General features: G+C 37.0%; 1 protein-coding gene, 2 non-coding genes and 1 pseudogene across 3 annotated transcripts in view; 3 read left to right on the top strand and 1 right to left on the bottom strand.

Annotated features, from left to right (window-relative positions):
• LOC113118562 (nuclear receptor-binding protein 2-like) overlaps nt 1-19,749 on the bottom strand; it is a 465,395-nt gene that overhangs the window by 229,593 nt on the left and 216,053 nt on the right. The gene's annotated exons all lie outside the window — the stretch shown is intronic.
• LOC113118671 (poly(U)-binding-splicing factor PUF60-like) lies at nt 841-17,218 on the top strand (annotated as a pseudogene).
• On the top strand, nt 3,923-4,055 carry LOC113041255 (small nucleolar RNA SNORA57). Its single transcript, XR_003275364.1, has one exon. It is a non-coding gene; the product is annotated as a small nucleolar RNA SNORA57 (small nucleolar RNA).
• On the top strand, nt 7,805-7,935 carry LOC113041232 (small nucleolar RNA SNORA57). Its single transcript, XR_003275356.1, has one exon. It is a non-coding gene; the product is annotated as a small nucleolar RNA SNORA57 (small nucleolar RNA).

The raw sequence follows: 19,749 nt of genomic DNA, 5'->3' as shown, positions 1-19,749 counted from the left end.
GAAAAAGTCACCATCCTCCCAGTGTTATTATAGAGACTCCAATGTCTTGCAATGTAATACATTTGTACGTAGACACACAGAGATATGAATGTACAGTAACTGTTTAAATATGCTCTTCCTAATTCCTGGTGTCCTTTCTCATCTTAATCAAATACATTAACCAGGCTTTTGCTTTGGTTAGTTTTATTTTATTTTTATTTGTGTTGAACTTGTATACTGTGACATGAAGTACTATAACATTAAATTATAAAATGAATACTTTAATATGGCTGAAGTTATTTATTTTGTGTAATAGCATAAAAAGCTCTCATATAATTAATGTAGGTTTCAACTGATGTAAAGTGCTCTCAGTACAAGGGGACTTTTCAGGTCAGGTATAGGGACAGTTGTCACATGGTTTATATGCATAAAATTTTTTATTATTATTATTTATTTATTTATTGCCTATTCTACTGTTTTAATGTTGCTGAAAAACACATAACTTGCTGCTTATTGTTAGATGATCACTAATAGCCTAATATATATATTACGATTTATTAATATATAATTATTACATGAATACGTGTCTAGAAACTTTCATAAGCCCATTTAGATAAATATTCACTGCAGTAAAAAAGGTGACGAATAGCCCAGACCCTCTATGTGTGGGCTTTTAAGCTATTTCTCTACAGTAGACATGTTAATAATTTTTTGCTATCGTCTTATCAGAGGCATCGCCACATATTGTCTCAATAAAATGAGAAACTGTTTTATTGTGCATCATTCTGTTTTTTCAACGCGACTCGCGTCGCTTTCCTCCAATCACACTGCAGCTGCGCGCCTCTTACCTAACTCTCTCTCGGTATCGCGAGATTTCATAGTCTTCCTCGCCGTGCGGACGTTAGCTCTGGAAGGTGTGCTCCATGGCGGTGGCTGTTTCAGCGGTAAATGTAATATTTTGTTTAACTTCTCTCTTATAATATACACACACACGGTAGTATTTAAAGAACGTATAAAAATGTTTTCGGACAGAGGTTTCATTTAAAAACTTAGAAGAACAGGGGAATGGCTAACTAACGTTAGCCTAGCGCACCGAGAGCGGGATTTTCTCCTAGGCCTGATGCTGCGTGTCTTTTAAGAACCACAGTGGTTCAGTCTTTCTCGACGGATTATTATTGTTAGGATTTGTTTAAAACGGTTGATTTTAACGGTGTATTGCTATGTTTGTTAACCACACGCGTGTGCTCTCTCGCTTTCTTCATTTACATGAGCTAGCGTGTTAACCCGCTCACATTGTCCTCCTGAGCTGAATCAATCCCGCTGATGCTGCACGGTCCAGAAACTAAACGCTCCGGTTAAAACTCTTTACGCTGTTAACATTTATTTGCAGTTACTATTTGCTTTTTAAAAAAAGTGCATTGTCGTCGAGTAACTTTAATCTTTTTGAGTATCATTAAATCCAACATTACATAAGGCCTAATGTCCTGTGAGAGTGTATGGGACGCATTCATACAACTGATTTTATTTGTTTTTAACCTCCTAGTCAGTGTGATTATGTAATTATTTAACGTTAATGTGTTTGTATTAAATCAGAGCAGACCGCTTAAATGTTCTATTCAGAGTTCATCGTTTTCCTAACTAACGTTAGTCTGTTTTACAGACATCTCTAAAGTCATGCTATTATAAGTAACGTTAGGTTGAAAAACTTAGAAGTTTCCCCTTTTAACCTGTGAAATGGACGCCGTGTAACGTTACATGAGTTTACTGAAACCTCTCTCTTTCCTTATAGACTCTGTATTGAACAGTAAAAGCTCCCAAAAAATAATCTCACAAGACCCCCCAGTGGAGAGCAGGTGCTAGGTAAGGGGACAATCCACTGCTCAGCCCAAGACCACTCTTCCCCTTTGTTTTGAAAGGGGTTTGCAAAGAACTTTGTCTGATTGCCTTTCAGTTATTGGAGTATACTCATATTTGATAAAAAAACAGAGTGCATCAGACAACCTATACTTCCTTTTTATGTTGTTTAAGTGTCACCAGTATATGTATAATGAAGTGTTTAGAGCTATTAGGGATTGAAAATTTATGGAAAATATGTACGTGTAAATTCAGATTGCTGTTAATGTTTTGATTTAAAAAATATATATTAAATGAAAGTTATACCCACAATATTGTAATACTTGTAATGTGTCATTGTTATACGATCAGAACGAATTTTAAAGTTTTATAGTCATCCTTATTTGTGAATTGGCCTTAAATTACAAAGTTTCATTTTGGGATTGGGGGGGGGGGGGGTGAACTGTTCTTTTCTTTAAGAATTATTGTCATAGGACAGAATGTGTACAAAATATTCTGTAAGGTTTTTCACCCAGGGCTTCATTCCGTTAACATTTTAGAGGCATCTTTTTTGCCCCCCCTGGATTTGGATGTCAGTGATCTCAAATTGTTGTCTCCCTATCCAGTCTATTGTTCTAAGTAGGTTTGTGTTTTTCTTTTCCTTTTTTTCTTTTTGTCGTTTCTCTTTATGTTGTCGTCTGTGCTGTAGAACATATCTCTTGTCTTGACTGTACTATATTTCCAAAGCCAATGGCACAACCTTTTGGGTTCAAACCTCCTAAGGGGGGCAGTGCACCACTCTGGAGTTCATTTGAGCAAAGGTACTTAAGTTTTCTCTTGTGTAGTATTAAATAAGGAGGGCTCACTTACTTTTAGGCATTATGCACTCTAAGGGTATAGGCTCCTCCAGTGACCGACAGAATCAAGTATCTCAGTGTTTCCACTGAGGTGAGAAGTCACCATGTTGGTACGAATACATGGTTTCCCCTACCATATTCTGAGAGGCCTGTTAATAAATGTAAACAGAAGGCTCATTATCAGCGGCCTTTCTGTTCAATTTAAAATGTCTTTAACAAAGCCCTACACTAAACTGAAGATATCTAACATGTGCTGAGATGTAGAAAGCTGTTTTAGAGCAAGCTCAAAATGATTTAGATTCATTTGCAGTAATGTAAATATGAGAACTTGTTACCAGATCTAATCCTAATACTTTCTTATGAATTAAAAGAAATGTAAATAATTCACTTAAGATGCATTTTCTACTATCGTTCAATAAAGTATTATCCAGATTTATTATAGGACTGCTGTAATTTGAGTTTGCTCTTAACCTAGATGGTTTTAAAGCTGTAAGTTGTTCATTGTGTATTGCAGTCCAGTGTGTGTCTTGAGTAGATGTGCAGTTCTGCTGCCGCTCACATACATCAGGCCTGACAGATGCCTGTGCTCTGTGCAGGGAGGCGAGGCTCTGATGATGGAGAATGGACAGAGCATGGCCTCAAAGCTCGGCCTGCCGCCCTCACCCCAGAACAGCAGGAGGCGCTGCAGAAGGTGAGACTTTCCCCAGACACTGCTTCAGCATATGGCTACTGAAATCAGTGATCGATATCTGACTTGACTTTACCAAACTCAAAAAACAACAATTATACAAAATGTGTATCAGACATAGGCCGTCATTTATATTTTTGTGATTGGTTAAAGCTTATTTAGTTGCTTTGATGATGAGTGCACCGAAATGAAAGTTATTGCCGAACCGAACAAAACTAAACAATCCCGAACAAGGTTTGACCATTTTTTTCCACCATGTAGTTAGCCTTTTTTTTTATTTTCTTTTTTTTTTCCGGTACATAAATAAAAATAACCAAAATGGGCTGTTTTACTGTCTTGTTTTGCTTTTCAAAGAAGAAAAAAATTACAAAACAACAAATTTAAAAATATTTAACATTCTTAACATTTTTAACATTCTAACAGACACTATACCAACAAAGCACAATTTAGCTAAAAATTAATGTGGTAAAATTATGTATTTTTGGCAATCAGAGATTTTTTTTTGAAGTTGTCAGTTGCTGGAACAGATGAGAATGGCACTGCTGACAATTCTTTTTAATGTCCACTTGCTTTATAAGCATGTGTTTGTGCAGTGCACATGTAAGCAAGCAGTGGACAAGAGCAGAGCCAGTGCTATGCCTTCGGTACTAGTGGCATCTGATTATCTGCTAGTATCATTCTCAATAGCTGGTACACTTTATAAAGAAAATTATCATTCTCATTTAACGTTTAATTTTTTTTGGCAGATTTGTGAAATATTATACTTGACATTACATTTTATAGATGTATTCTGGTTTAACTGAAGCAGGGTTCAAACATTAAGCCTCTACATTAGGGATGGGCATTTTGGGAAATTATTCATTTTCGATCATCGATAGGTTTCAAAAAGATTAATCGGGGGTGGGGCTTATGCAGGGGGGGGGGGCATGGCCATAATTTATATTAATGAAAAAAATAAATCTGAAGATTATGAAATTGAAAAATGAAAATCTATGAACACATGATTAGGACAGGTTAGATTATGATTATGATGAAGCAATGTATTAATAAAGGAGCAAGTAATATCTGCATGAGGTGAAGAGTATACCAATAAACAGAAGGCTAATTCTATGACACATCCTATGATAAATCAGATAACTGAGATGCAAGACGTAACATTAACAACTTGTATCAGCACAATAGAATGCTAAGTTATGCGTTAGACAGAGAGAGAGAGAGCGAGCGAGATCCCGCTGATGCGTTTTCATGACAGCGCGCTGAAAGATGGGCAAGGACAGATTTTTACTTAGATTCCTAAAAAGTTCTCATTATAAATGATATGGCAGATTGTGCTATATTTTCATATACGTTATTAAGTGTAATAGTTTAATTAAGTTTTATTTTAAGTTGTTTTATTTTCCATAAACCACCTGCGCTTTTTCGAAGACATATGAATTGCATTATGCCCACAAATATGACGGAAAAAAAAGCTTGGCTGAATTATTATAAAATCAATAATAAAATAATAACAATAATAATAGAAAAATAAAACATTTAAGAGCAAATATTATTATCGGGCATTACTTATATGAGCATGAAACGAATCGCTGATAGCAGCGTTTTCAGCATAACTGTTCATTGTTAATTAATCAGACAACTAGCTCTTGCAACTTTTATCTGAAAAAATTCACAGATGCAAATGTGAACTTGACCGAAAGTGTAAGCCTCGGATTGCGCTTTACAAACACAAAAGTACAATAAATTCACACTATCGTTATTTTTTATGTATTCTAATATTTTGTATTCAATTGGCACATTCTGATCAACCAAAATATTATTTAACAGCATGGAAATCACTGATTATTGCTAAATAATTGAATACGAGTTAAGATATAGATAAAAACTATGACAACAAATAATTTTGTTTTCGTCATCTGTACGAATATGTTTAATGTAATTAGGCTACAGGTATATCCAGTGCATTTTATTTTATAAAGACCATTTCATTATTTGATTTAAAAATTAACACACAAAGATACTTTTTCTTTTTTAGCTACTTTATTCAACTGCATTTTTTAACAAAACATCTCCAGAATAACTTTAGCCAGCATATTTTGATCCAGCGGTGGAAACATAGTTTTAAAAGATAAAGGAGAAAAGTTCACCAAGTTTAACCAAACTACTATTATAAGGTATAAAACAGAGACCAAATAGCCTAGATATTTTAACTATGGCTAAAACTCAAACTAAAATAATAATTATTTTAAAAAAAAATGGATATTATATTTACCACGACCGGTGAAACAATCAAATGTCTATTCAAAAAGATAAGGCGGTCTACGTGGTCCGATGAGAGCCGAGTGCGCAGCCTGTTCACATTTAGAGGAATAAATTCGCTCGGCTGGAACAGATTTTGTAGGAGCAGCCAGGTACCCGCAAGTACCAACTTCTCTGTCCCTGAAACTAATGGCGCAGCAAATCTTTCACCCACCATTTCAGCGATAGCTTTGTCGTCTTCTCGGTTCTGCCTGCGTTGCATTTAGGTTCTTACGGCAAGTGATTCAATGCTCAATCTGAGTTGCCCCCACTCTGTTATCGCCAGATATTTTATGTACACATTTTAGATGATGCTTATTGTATTTGTTGTAGATTTGTGTGACAGCTTGGCGCGCTGTACACCTATCCCTGAACTGTATTTTTATAGTTCTTCTCAAAGGGAAGCCAGCCCATCACTACGTGACTTTGAGCCATGATTATCGGTCTTCTTACGTCTTTTGAGGCATCAAGTGGGAAGCTAACCAATCAGAGTCAGGGCGCCGCCCAACGTGTTGCCATAACCAATAAATAAAAGAAAAATAAATTAATTTTGATCATCGTTTACGTGATCGATCATCCGCTGTCGGTAACATGACTGCATTTACAATGCAAATATATTATTAGAATTAATTATTTATTTATTTAATCTATAAATATGAAATGTTGGTGATAATACAGTGATGCATGAATTTATAACACCAGTCGGTGTAGCTGACTGTCTTTAAATTGAGTAATTTATTTCAACTAATTCGTTCAAATGTCTGATTCATTCAATAATGAAGCAAATGATAGCAAATCAGTGAATTGTTGTATCACCCATTCTGTTACAAATGTCGCTGTGGCTTGCTTGGAGATGAGCGCCTGTTCTGGTAATAATCTGTTGAAATAATTTTCATCGGTCAGTATTGTCTAAAGGCCAAAGTTGCCCAGCCCTGGTGTAAAATGTAAATCACTTAACTACTTGTTAAATGAACAGTTGTATAAAGCAAGCAATGTTTTTTGCAATTGTGCTGATGCTTGGAAAACGAGGAAAAGATCTTTCACGGGTCCCTTCAACAAATCCAATTTTCCAGAAAAGCCAGATGTACATTAATGTCAAGCTCAGTGAAGTATGTTATTTTTGACAAGAGAGCTGGCTATTTGGGGTCCTTTCTGAGGTGGTTTGAAAGTTATTTTAATAAGTATACATTCAGTGTTATGTGCTCTCAATTGTAGGCAAAGGAAGTATGCCATGGAACAAAGCATCAAGAGCGTCCTGGTCAAGCAGAACCCTCGCCCATTCAGCAGCAACAGGCTCAGCAGCCTTCAGGTAAACCTGACAGCCCTCTACACAAACCTTGGCAATAGATTCGCCATTGGCTAGTACATTTTTTAGTTTACTCGCCAGACTGATATACTGTTTTTATTAGGGATGGGTATCGTTAAGGTTTTAACTGTATTACTACTCTTACCGATACTGCTTAACGGTCCGGTACTTTAACGGTATTCTTATCGGTACTTTGTTGTGTGTGTGTTTTTTTTTTTTTTAAGAACAAGTTGAGAACAGAATTAACATTTCTTTATTTTTTTATGTAAAATTAATAATGGGCTTGTCTGGACCAGAGGTGTTAGGAGGAAGTTGGTTGGTTCATAGTAGCTGCAGCTTTAAAAAAAAAAAAAATATATATATATATATATATATATATATATATATACATTATTTTAAATGACGTGAACAACGTTGATTCAACATGATTTTAGCATACATACCTGACATAGATGGGGCAACAACCAGAGCACATAATGCACTTTTGAAAGATGCTTTGATAGATTGCTTGTGTTTCCGCCCTTACATGCAAATATTGTTTTTCACTTATGACAAGGAGGGTTGTCAGCATTAACTATGTGAGTTAATATGTTGTCTCAGACCCTTTCAACCTTCATCTGACAACTTCCAAATGTGGTAGAAAAAAGCTGCACAACAGTGATGGACTTACCAAGTTGATTTATTTTTCCTGACAGCTCCCTAATTCCCTTCAGATGGCCTCATTTATCGATGGGTTTTGGAGATCCCCTCTCACCACTACAGTCTGTAAGTCCAACAGTTTCTCAAAGTAATCTCAGTAATCTTCATTTAAATAACTTTTTGAGAATACGGTAGATGTTATTTTCCCCTCCTTTTGTTGGCATACGGTGGTTCAGTACACGTGTGTAACGGGCAGAGGTAAAGAAATGCCAGTACTATGTCTTAGGTGCCAACATTTTTATAGTCTGCTGGTTCTTTCCTGAATCATTGGAACAAGCCAATGAATGATGAGCTCTTATGAGTAGATGCCTGGCATGACCCCATCTGATCCATGAATTTCTCTATTACAGGTTGCAGCTCAGAGGCAGCGGGCACTAGCTATAATGTGCCGTGCTTATGTTGGGTCCATCTACTACGAGCTAGGAGAAGACACCATCAGACAGGCCTTTGCTCCTTTCGGTCCCATTAAGAGCATTGACATGTCCTGGGACTCTGTTACATTAAAACACAAGGTCAGAAGGCCTTTTTTTCTCCTATTTTTTTTTCTTTTTTTTTTCTTTCTTTATTTTAACTGACGAAAAGCTACTCTTTCTGCAGGGCTTTGCATTTGTAGAATATGAAGTACCAGAAGCAGCACAGCTCGCTTTAGAACAGATGAACTCCGTTATGTTGGGCGGTAGAAACATTAAAGTGAGTACTTTGTAAAAAATTAAGTTTAAGAAATAGTTTATTTTTCCGAGTCCTTTATATATTCAATAATGTCTGATCGGTCATTTCAACTCATGTAGGTGGGACGACCAAGCAACATTGGTCAGGCTCAACCCATCATAGACCAGCTAGCTGAAGAAGCACGCGCCTTCAACCGAATTTATGTGGCATCTGTGCATCCTGACTTGTCAGACGAAGACATCAAGAGTGTGTTCGAGGCCTTTGGAAGAATCAAGTCATGCACCCTGGCGAGGGACCCCACGACGGGCAAACACAAAGGCTATGGCTTCATAGGTGAGCAGGCGGCTGCTTCACCCATTCGGTTGCATATAAATGTATCTGACTGAGAGCAGTCAGTCATGGTAGAATGCTGTTCTCTACATGTCTCGCAGGGGATAGAGAAGGGTGGGGGCAGGTTCCTCACATGCTTTCATAGTAAGTTTTTATTTCTGTTGTCGTTTTCTTAGGCTCTGTTACGGACTTTTGTGCCATAAGTGCCCGCTGGTAATTACTCAGTAACTGTCTCAGAGCTCTGGTAGATTAATGCGGAGTCTTCTTAAAGCTGTTGAGTCTTAGTCCTCCTTGTTTCCCCTGTAGAATATGATAAGGCCCAGTCTTCGCTGGATGCAGTGTCCTCCATGAACCTGTTCGACTTAGGCGGCCAGTACCTGCGAGTGGGCAAAGCAGTCACACCACCCATGCCCCTTCTGACACCAACGACGCCAGGCGGTCTTCCTCCCGCTGCTGCCGTAGCGGCTGCGGCCGCCACCGCCAAAATCACAGCACAGGTGAGCATTCACACACCTTGATTATCTATTGTTAGTCAGGGAGAGAGAGTGTGCGTGTGAGCAGCTGCTTCCTTTGGCATTAAAAAGCCTTTCTTTGTAAAGTAAGGCAGCGTGATTTTAATTCGCTTAGCGGGCTAGAACAAACACTTGCTGTATGTGAGGGTTTGATTTGAGTCAGTTTAGGCTTTGACTGGCATGAAGACACAAGTTATGAAACAACATTACTTATTTGAGACCGAGCTTTTACATGCAGAAAGATAACATAGCGTGTAAACTCCAAAAACAGATGGCATGGAATCTGTCCCAGCCGGAGAATCGGACAGAAGACTTCTTCAACTGTCTGGTAAATCCTTCAGGAAATTCTGTTCAAAGCACGCTGGTGCCTTTTTGTTTTGTGTAGAATATAAGTGTGGCGAGAGTCTTGTCTTCAGGACTTCCCAGTTACACTGATGCTTATTTCTTTATAGTGTGCCAGGTTGAGAATATTTACTAGTCCGGCCCATAAACTTAAAAACTGAGCAGCTTTAGTTGCAGGTGACTTTTAAGTAGCACCTCTGCCAAAAATTTTCAACCTTCATTATGCCTCTTATCTTTTAACTTTTTTGGTTTTGGCCAACATAATGAATATATAAATCTGGATGTCTGCTTAATCTCTTAAGCCTTGATAGTCATGATAGTTCTTTGTTAATGTGTGTGCCTTTAATATTTTAATTCAGAGATACCTTTTCTATTGTGGATTACTTCCATTTTATTGCATCTGTGCTACAGCATAGATCATGCTAAAATTGTTATTGTATGCAACTAAATATATATTGTAAATTTGTATGATTAGTAATGTAATTGTCCTGTTTTCGTCTCATGCTTGTCATATATAGTTTAAATTATGTTAGGCAAATAAATGCATAAGTTTCGAACTGTTATGTTACAGTGTCTAAATTAATGTATAGTTGTATAGGAAAAGTATAGTAATGATCCGTTTAGCTTGTTTCGTTCTTGACCTTTACTTCAGGTCTTGGGCCTTGTTGCATGAATGCCTCAATGTTTAGATGAACACTTGAAGCGCACACTTGAATGTTTCATTCAGAATTTCCTTTAGCTATTAACTTTTTTGGATGTTTTTTAATACATTACCATACAAAAGTTTGAGTAAGATTTTCTTATATATATACGTTGATTAAGGAAAATGCATTCAGCCTTGAGCATAAAACATGTATCTAAAATACCATTCAAAACATTTAATTTTAATCTACTTTGCCAACAGAAATAAATTCTATTTAATGCAGAATTTTTAGCAGCCATTATTCCAGTCTTCAGTCTCACATTATCCTTCAGAAATTAATTATTATCATCAATTATTAAAACAATTATTAATGTTAAAAAGTTGTGCTGCTTAATATTTTAGTTTAAACCATGGCACATTTATTTCTGGATTCTTTGAGTATAAAGTTCAAATAATTATGGTTTTATTTAGCTTAAAATGCCTTACTTGTGTTGTATTTCACTGATTTTCATCTTTTAATTAACGCAGTTTAAAAAAAAAAAAGTGTTTGCAAATGTGTTACAAATGTTTTAGGGACAGCTGAACATATAGCAAATTTAAAAATAAATGTTGCCTGTGACTACATCTTTTTCTGTCGTGCCGACAGGGGAAAAAATGAGATGGTAGACTACAGATATTTTATCAATTAATGCAGACAGAAATCTAATTTCTCAATTAGGGATGCTCATTTTGGTTAGTTTTTCCATACCAACAACCACTGCTTCACAGATTCACAAATCATCACACACTTGCAACGCTTCTAAGAACAGTGGAAAAACAAAATAATATAAATAAGCCTACACTAAATATATTTCACCTTAATTAAAGGGGGGGTGAAATGCTCGTTTTCACTCAATATCATGTTAATCTTGAGTACCTATAGAGTAGTACTGCATCCTTCATAACTCCAAAAAGTCTTTAGTTTTATTATATTCATAAGAGAAAGATAGTCTGTACCGATTTTTCCTGGAAAAACACGACTGGCTGGAGGGGTGACGTGTGGGCGGAGCTAAAGAATCACGAGCGCGAGTAGGCTTTTGCGTTGAGAGCGTTTGGAAGCTGTGACATTACCGTGAGGAAAAAAACATCCAAAACAAACCATGGCTTACAGTCAGATTCAGCGTATATTTATGATCCAGAATCAGATCCAGAGGCTGAAACTGAACGAGAGCAGCAGCAACAACAACTCGCTCCGAGCGGGGCTCGAACCACTAACAAGGAGGCAGAGATATTTTAAGCAGTTTTACTCACCGCATGCAGTTCCAACACACGATCGTGACCCTTTTTCGTTGGGATTGCATCATCCTTAAGAAATAAATGATATGCAAATCCGTCGTCAAACTGGGCCTTGTTTGTAAAACAAGCATCTTCGAAATGCTTAATGCTGTTTTTTTTTGGTGATCTGTGCAGGGTTGTCTTGCCCTGGCAACCAAAAACACACTTCTTTTTTGTGACTTTTCGCGACGCTCTCGCTCTGATCAGTGAAATGTCTGTGCTCAGCCTCGCTATACGGGAGCGCGTGCTCTTCCGGCAGAAGTGCCCTCAGGACCCATATAAGGAAATTCCGCTCCATCTAACGTCACACAGAGCCATACTCGAAAAAACTTTCCGAAACTTGTGACAAACCGGAAGTAGTATTTTGGGAACAGAAATACTCCTTCAAAAGTACAACTTAATTTTTGAAACTTTGTCCATGTTTAGCATGGGAATCCAACTCTTTAACAGTGTAAAAAAACTCAGTATGCATGAAATAGCATTTCACCCCCCCCTTTAACAAATTAAGATTGCAAAAATAAAAATGCATCCCAAATTCTTATTTGCACTTTGAAGAACTGGCATAGACTTGTTCTTCACGTAAGTTATAAAAATAAATAGCAGGCCTAACTCTGTACACAACTAATGTAGTTTAAAATAAAATAAAGTAACATGTTGATGAGTTGTAGGAATTGTCTGGAGCGTAGCCCGTAGAGCTTTATTGAATATAATGGAACTTTGTGGGATTGCAATCAACTAAGATGAGTGACTGCTTTTTAGTGATTATAAGTAGAGGGCTCTTTGCATGCTTTCTAATCTATAGTCCATTCAGAATCTCAAATTCACTCCTCGATAACCCATTTATCCAACGCTATGACTTGCCATTGTGTTTCATTTACTAATACAGTTAACTAAGGGAAAGTGGAGCAGGTTATCAGGTATGTGTAGAAAATTTTTCTTTTACAGTGCAGCAAACTTAAAAATAAAAAAAAACTTAAGCTGTTTAACTGAAAGCATTCATCTGGCAATATTATTTTTGGTCAATATGAGCATCCCTATTCCTATTAGGCTCAAAATAAGCTAAAAACTTCCCATTTTTATGCAGCTGGCCCAAGGCTTGTCTGAGTGTGTGAAGGTCTGTTTGTCTCATGTCCTGTCCCGTGACATGCTTGTCCAGTCGTGGTGTTATGTGTGCTTTTAACGGGCGCTGTCCAGGCGGTGTTCCTATATGTCCCACTCTGTTTCTTCCAGGAAGCGGTAGCGGGAGCATCTATTCTGGGGGCGATGACCGCGGGGACAGGCCTGAACCTGCCTCAGCTCCCACAGGCCGTCATGGCAGCTCAGGCCCCAGGGGTCATTACAGGTAGGTACATTCAGAAATGGTTTGTTACATCAATATGTTGTCAGTACTGTGGCACTCTGCAACAAAGTGTTTTCACATGTGTGCCTTAATCGTGTTGTATGTTTTCAGTATTTTCGTTCTGCATGTGATTTACGTGTCGTGTAAGACTGGGGCCCTTCACTTGGGTGTAATTTGCATTCGGGATGCACTGAATGGAATGGCAGAAAAAAAAGCTCCTAAAACTGTCTGAGAAAGACGCAAAAAACATTACAAGCACCGACAGCAAGAGACTATTTAGTACTGCATTACTGTATGATGATTGTAAAAGTTACAAAAATGCAAGAACTCCAACTTTCATAAACGTTAGGATGGTAATTTTACTTTTTGTTCTGTAAAATAAAAAGACTGATAATAATTACAGCAGCTCTGTTAATATATTAGAACATTCACACGTAGAGTTCAAATTGGGATCTTTAATATTTTCTAACGTTTTAAAAGGCTCTTCTGCTCAGCAAGGCTGCTTTTATTTGTACAGTTAAAAAGTACATGCCTGATTCAAGAAGGCTGTCTGATGGCCAAAAAATATTACCTCGCTAACTTGTTAATTTTGTTAAATTGTGCATTGTTGGTATAATTTCTGCTAGAATGTTAAAAGATTATTAGTGTTAAGTATTTTTAAATAGTTTTTAATCACTTTTTTTTGAAAAGCAAGAAAAAACACTAAAAAGCACAGTTTGGTTACTTAATTTATGCAAAAGTAAAAACAAAAACAAAAAACAGGCAAAATGGAGTAAAACCATGTTCTGTTTTGACTTTGGCCAAGAATTTTCGATTCTGTGCATCCCTAATTTGCATGAATGGTAGCATTTCATGTATTTTTGAAAACAGGATTGTTAGGAATATGCGCAGGTGTCAGACTGAAAGATAATTATAAACATATGCCTTATTTTACTTATTCTTATCCTTATTTAGCAGGCATGACCTCCCACACATTACTTAGGGCTACAAGGTTTAGATGGGATCACCAACTTTAAGTGGTTGTGCTCAGACTTGTTTGTTTTACTTGCAAATCTCTTTTTGAACCCTGACCTTAATCTCCCTCTTCTACGTTAGTTTAAATGTACACAATCTCTCTCCCTCAGGTTTTTGTTGACCTACACAGTACTCAGTTTAACATGGCCTGTCGTGAGACGTGTCCACTAATAGATTTCTCTTTTATTTTCTCTTCTCTCCTTTGTCTCTCTCTCTCTCTCTCTCTTTTTCTCCTTTTCTCTCTCCTTTCTTCCCCTCCCTGTCTTTATTCTCCACATTCGCCATGACCCTTCCCTTTTGCTGCACACTGATCAACCAAGTTTGAAGAGGACTGTTTCTAACCCCTCCCCTCATAAACAAATCTCTCATTCCTATTGGCCAGTGAGTCTCTCAGATCCTGTGTGGGTTTTTTTTTTTTTTTTTTTTTGTGGAATTGATCTTGAAGCCAAGTCCAGAGAGGACAGATGTTGCATCAAAGAGGGGAAAAGTGACCCCATCTAAATTGTTTTTCAGTGTTTTAATTAAATGCTCATCATTGTCACAGAGGAAAGCAGGTATAGAGGAAGGATGTTGAAGCACTGCCAGATCTCTCTGATTTTTTTTAAATAATGCTTAATTTCTATCATATAGTGTGTGTTTCCTGGTCTTGTTTAGATAAATGTTTTCTGTAAGGAATAGTTCAGCCAAAAATAAGATTGAAGACATTATCCAATAAAAATATTAACATCCATTCTAGCAGACCTTGGAGCTGTAACCCATTTTCATTCACACATTAAACATTCTGTTGACGAATTTATTGTCAAGTTTTACATCTCTGACCACATATGATCCAGTCATTACAGTTAACTTCTGGAGGAGAAGGTTATCAGTCAATCACCTAGATTTAGATTTTCCATACTATTAATTCTGAAGACAGTGTTGTAGATTATTGGTTTGAAACATGCTTGACTGACTTTTTCCAATTATTGTAATTGTGTAAAAAAAAAAAAAAAAAGACACATGGGTTTGAAACATGCCACCCTAAATGACAGCAACTTTTTCTTAAACTGTGCTTTGGATATTTATTAGAGAACCGTTCTAGTAAAGGACATAGAAACTGGTAAAGCTATTTTGCTCAAATACAGAGGTATTTTATAGATGTCTATAAGAAATGAACGTTAGACCACATCTAACATACTCCTGTGTTTCTGTGCAGGGGTGACACCAGCGCGGCCCACACTTCCTGTTGTGCCTCAGGTGGGCCTTGTGAACCCAGTGCTGGCTTCTCCACCGTCACTGTCGGCCGCTGTGGCTGCAGCCCAAGAGGCAAAGAAGGAAAAGAAGAGGAAGAGTCCGCTCTAGACGGCACGGGGCAGGAGATGCTCAGTGAACAGGAGCACATGAGCATTTCTGGCAGCAGCGCCAGACATATGGTCATGCAGAAACTGTTGAGAAAACAAGAGGTTGGTTCTCAGTTTATTAAAGTAACTGGATTCATTTTTAGTAGCACTTGTGCTCATGTTAAATTTAGGAGCACCTCCTGATGAATGACAAATCTGAACCTTCCTATTATGAGGTGTTATTTGACTCTTTAAAGTGATTTGTAGGGGCTTATTTTTACCTTTTTATAAAACATCTATTTTAACAGTTTTTAATTTGTCAAATTAATAAATTTTAAACTTTTTTTCAAATTGCGGAATTAAAACGGTTTAATGAGGCTTAGAGGTGGAATGAAATTCATTTAAATTCATTGTTGTGTAAGTAAAGTTTTTAATGGTGCAGTCTGCAGTCTGAACAGGCTTTAGATGAAACTAAAACAAAACTGCCAGTAGATGGCGACAAGTCTTTGTCACTGAATCATTCCTTCAGTAGATTAATTCAAATAGCCAATTCATTAGTGGACAAAGTGACTATGAGTGGGTCATTGAATCATTAACTCACTAGATTAGTTCTAAAATGCAAATTCGTTCATAAAAGAAACACCACTGTGTTTGCTTGGAGGTGTGCAGCAGTTCTGCTTTGGCTTTGCTTGGAGCTATTTTCTTGATGAAAGCACAAAATCAGATGTTCCTATTGTTATGCAAGTAAATCTAAGTCACTTGATATTAAATTCAACATAGTGTCTTCGCTTAACTTTAAGTTTGAGAGCTTGCAGAGCTCAGCTCTGATTAAAAATGCTTGTATTTTGAGTGATGAGTGGATTCTGACTAACCTAAACATCTCTGTTTGGCTATTGCATTCAAGAAATCAACAGATTTATCTGTGAATGTCTACATTGCTTAACACTGCAAAAACATGTCAATTGAAACTGTTGACGTTCTCCAGTGTGCAAACGCTGTTCTGCCAGTATGCTATTAAAGAGCCCCTGATGAGTTACACAGGTGCAACTAAATATTTTTTAACAGTTGAATGCAGTAATTTTGGTCTGACTGTAGAGCCTATTTTAATATATTTTAAAATGTTATTTATTCCTGTGGTGACAGCTGATTTTTACTCTAGTCATAAGAATCACATTATCCTTCAGAAATAATCTTAATGTGCTGATTTGGAGCACAAGAATCATCAGTATTGAAAACAGATGTGCTGCTTAAATTGTGGAATTAAATGCAATCCAATTAAATGCCTCCTGAATAAACAAAAAATAATAATACTTTGGAAGTTGTAGAGCAGTGATATTTAAACACTTGTCTATACTCTTTCCAGTCTACGGTTATGGTGCTCAGGAACATGGTTGGACCTGAGGACATAGATGACGATCTGGAAGGAGAAGTAACGGAGGAATGTGGAAAGTTTGGAGCCGTTAATAGAGTTATCATCTATCAAGAGAAGCAGGGCGAGGAGGAGGATGCTGAAGTCATTGTCAAGATCTTTGTTGAGTTTTCAGCAGCATCAGAGATGAACAAGGCCATTCAGGCACTCAACAACCGCTGGTTCGGAGGTCGCAAGGTCATCGCTGAGGTGTATGATCAGGAACGGTTTGACAACAGTGACCTCTCTGCATAGACTGTCAAAAATACATCCTGCCCTTCATAACCTTTTCTTCTCTCTCCATCTCTCCCTTTCCTCTTTCTCACTTACACCGACACAGCCGCCAGACGCTCTTATCATTGGTACTGGCTTCTCTTTATAACTTGTAATTATTTTTTATCGATGTTGATATTAATATTAATGATCCCTCATGGGACAGAGACAAGGAAATGCTCATGAATATTTTTTTTTTTTTATTGCTGTACTTTAATGTGAACGACTGAATGCCCCCTTCCCTCCTTTTTTGGGTCATTGATTACTTCCCATTCCATCAGATGTTCTCCAAGTTCAGTTGCTTTGTCATTTCCCCCCATTATTGTTTAAAATATTGTCATCCGCCTGTTATGCTCTTGGTTTCAAATTTCAAAACAATAAATTCTTTAAATATGACACTTGGGTCTGTTTCAGACTTTTCTCTTTATGAAATTGTATAGAAGCTCCTCATTTTGAAATGCACTTAAACAGCGGTTGTTTTTGTGATTATTGTCCTGTTTAATAGATTAACTGGAATTAGGGTGATGGTGTAATAGTTAAATAAACGTGGTATAAATGGTAAATACAAATGCAACCATGAGTGAAGGGTAATATTTGCACATTTTGCTTTGGGTTCAAATCAAACATTGAATGTTTTAACAGTGGTGACATGAACTTGTACTTTGAAAGCAGGAAAACATGGTAAACATGGCTTGAGAATAATTTTTCTATTTGAAATAGAACTATTTCATACAAACCCTGATTATGCAGCCTTTTTTTTTTTTTTTGGAAAGGTGTTCGTGGAGTACAAAATATAAAATTCAGAAGGCTCATAAGTTTGAATTGTGTTAAAAAAAAATCCTTTAATTTTCAATATTTTAAGTGTATATCAGTAAAAAAAGGGGGGGGGACCTCTTTACAATATATAATATACAGGTGCTGGTCATATAATTAGATTATCAAAACATTTATTTCACTAATTCCATTCAAAAAGTGAAACTTCTATATTATATTATATTCATTCATTACACACAGACTAATATATTTCAAATTAATTTATTTTAATTTTGATGTTTATAACTGACAACTAAGGGAAATCCCAAATTCAGTGTCTCAGAAAATTAGAATATTGTGAAAAGGTTCAATATTGAAGAAACCTGGTGCCACACTCTAATCAGCAAATGAACTCAACACCTGCAAAGGGCTTTAAATGGTCTCTCAAGTCTAGTTCTGTGGGCTACACAATCACGGGGGAAGACTGCTGACTTAGCTGTCCAAAAGACAACCTTGCACAAGGAGGGCAAGACACAAAAGAGGCTGGCTGTTCACAGAGCTCTGTGTCCAAATACATTAATAGAGAGGCGAAGGGAAGGAATAGGGATAACTGCACCCTGGAGAGGATTGTGAAACAAAACCCATTAAAAAAATGTGGGAGAGATTCACAAAGAGCGGACTGCAGCTGGAGGCAGTGCTTCAAGAACCACTACACACAGACGTATGCAAGACATGGGTTTCAGCTGTCGCATTCCTTGTCAAACCACTCTTGAACAACAGACAGCGTCAAAAGCGTCTCAATTCAAAAAGAACTGGACTGCTGGTGAGTGGTCCGAAGATGTTCTCTGATGAAAGCAAATTTTTGTATTTCCTTTGGAAATCGGTCCCAGAGACGCTCACGTCATGTTTGCGGCTGTCTGCAAATTATCATAACTGATGGACAACTATGCCCTGGAAAAAAAGAAAAAAGCCCAAGATGAGGCCCGTGCATCACTTTTAGGTACTTTTATGATCCTGTTAAACTTTTTTGTTTTATTTTGATAACATTAAGTTAATAACGTTGCCGCATCTGCCATTAATATTCTCTTGAGTTTCCATGTCCCCCTTCCGAACATTAACAAAAATTTTACTACGAAAAAAACAATATACATTTCAAATGCCTGCAAAGGGCACAAAAGGCCTAATAATTACTTTTGTAACAGGGTAATCAAATCCTTGTTTAATATTGACCAAACATTTAATTAAATTATTCACTTAATCTTTAAATTTCTTGTCCACCTTTTTTCGATAGAAATGCTAGCCTACATTATTTCTTCAACAAAAACATGTGGACATCACAACCCTTACAAAAATGAATCATTGTTTTTATTGAAGTAAAATTTTCTTGTGTGTCACTTCTGAATGCTTGAGACTATAAAATCAATCAGACAACTACATTAGTAAATCATAGCCAAGTGTGTAGGTATTGCAATTTTTAAATAATACAATTTAATTACAAGTTAGTTATTTACTTTTATATTTTATTAAAGTTCTATTTTGACCCCTATAGTAGGCTTTTTTTTTTTTAGTTTTTTTTCTTCCATAATAATTTGGGGAGGGGGCACAGCAATACGATTCTGCTCAGGGCACCCATTTGGCCAGCAGCAGCCCTGTTTCTTTGTATTGGTCCTGAGTTATATTCTTATTTTCTGAGATACTGATTTGGGATTTTCCTTAGTTGTCAGTTATCATCAAAATTAAAAGAAATAAACATTTTAAATGTATCCGTCTATGTGTAATGAATGCAATTTGCCTCTATTTGGGTGTGTGCATAGACAGTAAAAGAAATGGACGCAGCTACCCCATTGGATTCAACGGAGACAAGTGAAGTCAATGGGAAGCATGCACTTCCTGGGGGTTTTAGTGTACTGCGCACACTCAAACTGAGCTTGATGACGTAGATGTCACGTGAGCAACCTGCAAGTCTTCTAACCGCTGTGCCAAGAGAAATCTGAATCACCCACCGAATCTTGCAGAGAAGGCAAGCGTGAACAGGAGCAAATTTTGGTAAGTATTCTGATTAATTATCTCCCTTGACTTTATGCCTCCACGTCCCCCTGATAGCCTCATAGACAGTAAAAGATTTCCTGCAAGCTTCTCCTCCTGTCCATACGGTAATTTCTCTACTGTGCTACAC

The sequence above is a fragment of the Carassius auratus genome, chromosome 2 (assembly GCF_003368295.1).
Source record: "Carassius auratus strain Wakin chromosome 2, ASM336829v1, whole genome shotgun sequence".
NCBI classification, from domain to species: domain Eukaryota; kingdom Metazoa; phylum Chordata; class Actinopteri; order Cypriniformes; family Cyprinidae; genus Carassius; species Carassius auratus.
This window is presented reverse-complemented; position numbering and strand designations above follow the sequence as displayed.